The sequence below is a fragment of the Melopsittacus undulatus genome, chromosome 12 (assembly GCF_012275295.1).
Source record: "Melopsittacus undulatus isolate bMelUnd1 chromosome 12, bMelUnd1.mat.Z, whole genome shotgun sequence".
In the NCBI taxonomy this organism is placed as follows: domain Eukaryota; kingdom Metazoa; phylum Chordata; class Aves; order Psittaciformes; family Psittaculidae; genus Melopsittacus; species Melopsittacus undulatus.
This window is the reverse complement of record NC_047538.1, coordinates 9,268,291-9,273,267: the sequence shown is the minus strand read 5'-3', so window position 1 is coordinate 9,273,267 and position 4,977 is coordinate 9,268,291. Positions and strand designations below refer to the sequence as shown.

Sequence of the window (4,977 nt, the reverse complement as noted above, 5' to 3'; positions counted from 1 at the left end):
CATAATGTCAGATTGAGTGCACCCTAACCCTAATGTCGGGAAGTGGGTACCCTAATCCTAATGTCAGGAAGAGTGCACCCTAACCCTAATGTCGGAAAGTGGGTACCATAACCCTAATGTCGGGAAGAGTGCACCCTAAACCTAATGTCTGGAAGGGAGTACCCCAACCCTAATGTCAGGAAGTCTGTACCCTAACCCTAATGTCAGGAAGTCTGTACCCTAACCCTATTGACGGCCCTAGCCCTAGCGGCTACCTGGGACGGATCTACCTAGCGCCTAATTTGTTTTGCCTTTCCGTCATCTATCATCTCTCATCTGCCATCTCTCATCTGCCATCGATCATGTACCCATCTATCATCATCTATCATCTAGCATTGACTTACCTGCAAAATTGACTTACCTGCAAAATTGACTTACCTGCCAAAACATCATAGGGGTACAGAAACAACCCATACAAGTACAAGATCAATAGTCCCTCCCAACCACCCCCACCCTCTGCTTTTTCAGTTAAGGCAACAATTATAACAAGTTATATTCAGGGAGGAAAACATCATAGGGGTACAGAAACAACCCATACAAGATCAATAGTCCATCCAATCCACCCCCACCCTCTCCTTTTTCAGTTAAGGCAACAATTACAACAAGTTACAGTCAGGGAGGAAAAAATCATAGCGGTACAGAAACAACCCGTACAAGATCAATAGTCCATCCCATCCACCCTCACCCTCTTTTTCAATTAACACAACAATTATAACAAGATATACTCAGGGAGGAAAACATCATAGGGGTACAGAAACAATCCATACAAGATCAATAGTCCATCCCATCCATCCCCACCCTCTGCTTTTTCAGTTAAGGCAACAATTATAACAAGTTATATTCAGGGAGGAAAACATCATAGTGGTACAGAAACAACCCATACAAGATTAATAGTCCATCCCATCCACCCTCACCCTCTTTTTCAATTAACACAACAATTATAACAAGTTACAGTCAGGGAGGAAAACATCATAGGGGTACAGAAACAACCCATACAAGATCAATAGTCCATCCCATCCACACTCACCCTCTCCCTTTTTAAGGCAACAATTATAACAAGTTATAATCAGGAAGGAAAACATCATAGGGGTACAGAAACAAACCATACAACATCAATGGCCAGTCCCATCCACCCTCACCCTCTCCCTTTTCAGTTCAGACAATAAGTACAACAAGTTATAGTCTGGGAGAAAAACATCATAGTGGCACAGAAACAACCCATACAAGATCAATAGTCCCTCCCATCCACCCTCACCCTCTCCTTTTTCAGTTAAGGCAACTATTATAACAAGTTACAGTCAGGGAGGAAAACATCATAGGGGTACAGAAACAATCCATACAAGATCAATAGTCCATCCCATCCACACTCACCCTCTCCCTTTTTAAGGCAACAATTATAACAAGTTATAATCAGGAAGGAAAACATCATAGGGGTACAGAAACAACCCATACAAGTACAACATCAATGGCCAGTCCCATCCACCCTCACCCTCTCCCTTTTCAGTTCAGACAATAAGTACAACAGGTCAAAGTCTGGGAGAAAAACATTATAGTGGTACAGAAACAACCCATACAAGATCAATAGTCCCTCCCATCCACCCCCGCCCTCTCCGTTTTCAGTTAAGGCAACAATTATAACAAGTTATAGTCAGGGAGGGAAACATCATAGGGGTACAGAAACAACCCATACAAGATCAACAGTCCATCCCACCCACCCTCACCCTCTCCTTTTTTAAGGCAACAATTATAACAAGTTATAATCAGGGAGGAAAACATCATAGGGGTACAGAAACAACCCATACAAGTACAAAATCAATAGTCCCTCCCATCCACCCTCACCCTCTCCATTTTTTTATTAACACAACAAAAAGCATTTCTACAAGTCCGCACTCGTGCAATTCTTGCAGAGCCAAGGCCACGCAGTGAGCGATCCCAATACCCTGAGCCTTGTTACTGGACAATAAGAAGATTCTCGGCAGGCATAAGCAAGGTCAATTGTCTTGTTATGCTTCTGTAATTTCCCATGTTTTCGTGCAGAGAATGATCTCTGCCAAGGCTATAGTTTCCCACTGTGTTTTTACAAATACAGTATTACAAAATACACAAATGCAGTTTTACAAATACAAGAACAAACAAGTTATAAACATTAGCTTTGTAAACAGTAGTAACCTCTAGACTCACCAATTAGAGCTCAGCATCCAAGGTTGCTCAGCTTTCTCCTTGAGTCAGCTACATCCACCTGCTAAACATGCACAGAGTTACCCACATGAATTCAAGCTAAATAGATTAGCCTAAAGAGAAAGAGGTTCAGTATCGCAGCAAAAACCTGGACATTCCTCAGCTTTGCAGAGCCTAACATTTACTCCCAACACAACCCTTTCTTCTACCCATTCCCCAAGAGCTATTCACGCACCAAACCCGACGTTCATTTTCTCCTGCTCCACAGCTCCCTGCTGTGCTAAAAGACTTGCTAGTGTAGCTGAAAAAGGGACCTGTTCTTTCTGTGTGCTGACCGGCAGCACAACCAGACTATCGCAAGGAAATCGCAGAACAATTTACAGCTTAGCTGACTTTTAAAGATTCAAGAGCTTGGCCCAACAGGAGCTAAGCTTGTCTGACTGTTCCAAAGCAAACACCATTACATTTATAAGGAAGCAACCTATCCAAGGACACTGTGATACCAAAGAAAGGCAGTGCAAAAAAGCAGACAATGCTTCAGATGGAGCAAACCTCTGAAGAGTCAATGACTTCAAAAGAAGTGATTGTGCTGCTGGACAAGGTAGTGCCTTTGCCCTGAGCTTTCAAAGCAGATCAGCAAGATACATGCTTGCCTCAGTGCTGAAGTTCCAGCTGAATGCACTGTTATTCTCTCTACTTCCACCTACTTACCAGAAGCAGCTTCCTCGGTATGCTCATCCGCAGTGCCACATCTTCTTTTGCTGCGTCAAACACAAGGCCAGGAAGTGCATCCAGTAAGTAAACTCCCCAAGAGGTGAAGGACAGGAACTAATAAAAAAAAAATAATTACTAAAATAGTTGCACTGAAGTAAAACAGAAAACTGATGTCAAAGCTGGAAACACAGTGCTCCAATCCCAAATCTGCTTCATGCCTTTAGCCCTTCCATTACCACTCTGCAGCCTCACGCAGTAGCTCACTCTAAACTGTACGTGCATTCTCACTAGCTCCAGGTCAGTGCTACAGAGGGAAGGGACTGGGGCTTGACAAGGTCTGGTTTGTTCTCATGAGGGTGACGGCGTATTGAAGCTCTCCGGCTTCCAGGCACAAAGGGGAAAATACTGTGACATGCCCTGACAACAGGGGGTCACGCTGCCAGGTCACCAGCAGCACAGGCAGACATGCAGGCAGAGACCCAGATCCTGACTACAGGCAGATCGCATTGCCTGCACCACGACTAAGTGGCTTGGCGCCGTCTTTGGAAAGAAGGGGCGAGTCCAGACCATCCCTCCGCTCGTGGACTTAGGGAAGACCCCCCTGTTACTGCACAGCGACCTGCTCTCCCTCCAGGGAGGCTTAAGCTAAGCTGCAGCAATTTTAACAGGGGCCTAAAGGACAAGCTCACTCACTCCCCCACATTGATAGACAAGGACAAGACAAACACAAAACAAAACGTCCCAAAAAGGGAGACGGTCTCCGTGCAGCCACTGTCCGGGGAGTCACCCTACTCACCAAGCAATAGAGGAGAGCCTCAGACCATGCCCAGGGCTGCGTGGAAGCCGGAGAGCTTCAACAGGCCAAGGGCCAAATGTTATGACACGCCCTGACAACAGGGGATCAGGCTGGGTAGGCCACCAGCAGGCAGAGAGCTGCTGGGGCAGAGGAGAGGGGCAGGGAAATGGCCCTCCCCTGCTTACAGGGTGGCCTGGGGGTCCAAGAGAGCTCTATTTCCCCCTCGGGTGTGGAGACGCTGGCTCTCACCCTCCTTTCAGGGTTGCCACGCTCTCCGGGCAGCCAAAAGAGCAAGACGGCCAAAGGCCAAAACCAAGAGTAACAAAGACCTGAGCCCTGCTTACAGGGAGGTCGCCCAGCACACAACGTTCCTCAGGGCCCCCCAGAGGTGCCATCATGCTATTACGAGACCTCGCCCTGTGCCCACAGGGTTTCCCTTTGCCCAGGGTGCCTTTCTCGTGCCCCCTCTTCTACCCGACGCAGAAGAGGGTTAGGATTAGGGAAAGGGTATTTCTGGAAGAGCCTGGGAAAACGAACGACGGCTTCGCACTGCTCTCCGAGCTTCCCATACCTGAGACCTAAACGAGACACCAACAACCACTGCAGACACCGACACTGCTTCCCGGCCATGCCCTCTCCACCCCCCGCTGGCGGTACAAAAGCGAGCTCCCGTCAGCCGAGGACCGCGGGCCGAGACAACACCGCCCCTCAGGCGGTGGAAGCCGAGGACCATAACAGCAACATTACAAGGCAGGCACTGCCATGGCCGCTCGGCCTCACCTTTGTCGACTTCCATGAGAGCAGAGTTCGCGTTCAGCTCCTGCTCCCCATAGCCCGCATCGGACAGGAACGACTTGGCGCTGGCAGCCATACCGACCGCTTCAGCTCGGACGGGACACCTGCGCATGCTCCGCTCAACCACACCGCCTCAGCGAACGCGCAATACGCACGCGCAGCCGCCGCACGGAGCCGCCACTACGCACGCGCAGTAGGCAGTACGCAGCCGCCGTACGGAGCCGCGGTACGCAACCGCCGTACGCAGGCGCCGTACAGAGCCGCCGTACGGAGCCGCCATTACGCACGCGCAGTAGGCAGTACGGAGCCGCGGTACGCAAACGCCGTACGGAGCCGCCGTAAGCAAACGCCGTACGGAGCCGCCATTACGCACGCGCACTAGGCAGTACGGAGCCGCCGTACGAAGCCGCAAATATGCACGCGTAGTAGGCAGTACGCACCCGCCGTACGGAGCC

At 49.4% G+C, this 4,977-nt stretch overlaps 1 long non-coding RNA gene across 1 annotated transcript; it reads right to left on the bottom strand.

Annotated features, from left to right (window-relative positions):
* Positions 1 to 1,865: 1,865 nt before the first annotated feature.
* LOC117436862 (uncharacterized) lies at positions 1,866 to 4,710 on the bottom strand. Its single transcript, XR_004550182.1, has 4 exons — positions 4,508 to 4,710; positions 2,929 to 3,045; positions 2,221 to 2,281; positions 1,866 to 2,108 (listed from the first exon to the last, which is right to left on the bottom strand). It is a non-coding gene; the product is annotated as an uncharacterized lncRNA (long non-coding RNA).
* Positions 4,711 to 4,977: the final 267 nt, after the last annotated feature.